Here is a 1223-nt window from a genome sequence, read left to right on the forward strand (position 1 = left end):
TCGACGTTTGCAGGACATTATGATGTTCTGCAGGAGCGAGACTTACACGCCCTCCTGGCTGCTCACTTACAGTCATAAGTGTTTTTTATGTCATAGAGTAGAATAAAAAAAATATATATATGAATCATTACTTTACTTGTGAGGACATCCCCAAGAAATTTTGTCAGAATTAGCTCTCTTCTGGAGGCAATTTTGTCCCCAAAGTGTAGCTAAAACAGTATCAGATAGATACAATCACCTACACACAGACTGTAAGTATATATGCTTCCAGTGATGCTAAAAATTTCTCTTACATGTCACCCAGATTGCTAAATACATTGATGACGCCTTGAACATACCTGGAACATAGTGTACACGCCCAGGGATGCTGCTTAAAGGAATTGTTCACTTAAAAACATTTTTTTAAAACACCTTTAGGCCATTCAAGATGTAGATAAGTTTGTTTCCTATGAAAAATTTAGCATTGCATCACTTGCTCACCAATATCAGATCCTCTTCAGTGAATGGGTGCCGTCAGAACAAGAGTCCACAAATAATCCACACAACTCCAGTCCATCAATTAACATTATGTGAAGTGAAAAGCTGTGTTTGAAATCAACAAATCCATCAAGATGTTTTAACTTTAAACTATTTCTAAAATATGACGACTCTATCCATAATATTCTTTCCTTAGTGAAACAGTCATCTTGTCTGAATCAAGAGAGAAGTATGCACAGATCCAGCACTGTTTACAAGCGAAAAAAGTTCAAAACGGTTCTAAGCAAATATGTTGTTAGATTCTGATGTAAAAAGACAACAAATGGACATTTTCACTGGAGGAAATGTTATTACGGACTTAAAAATGCCTTGGTGGATTTGTTTCAACATGCAGCATTTTGCTTCACAATACATTAATTGGACTGTCGTGTGGATTGTGAGGTTTTTACTTGCATTCTGATGGCACCCATTCATTGCAAAGGATCCAGTGTGTGTTTAGCTATACTTATTCTTACAGTCTTATACAGTTTAGTAGTTTAAGTTGAAGAAAAGTTGACATTTTGAAAAATAACAATAGGAAACTACAATATAAATGTGTAAAGACAGGTACTGTATATGAGAATTCAAAGAACCGAATGCGTTTAAAAAGGTACGTTTGGACACCATCTGCTGGTGGTTTTACAGAAGACAACACAATTATGGAATGAAAACAAATGTGTGTGCAATATGGAATGTTAAAGCAGCAG

Source organism: Onychostoma macrolepis, chromosome 14 (assembly GCF_012432095.1).
Source record: "Onychostoma macrolepis isolate SWU-2019 chromosome 14, ASM1243209v1, whole genome shotgun sequence".
Classification (NCBI taxonomy): Eukaryota; Metazoa; Chordata; class Actinopteri; order Cypriniformes; family Cyprinidae; genus Onychostoma; species Onychostoma macrolepis.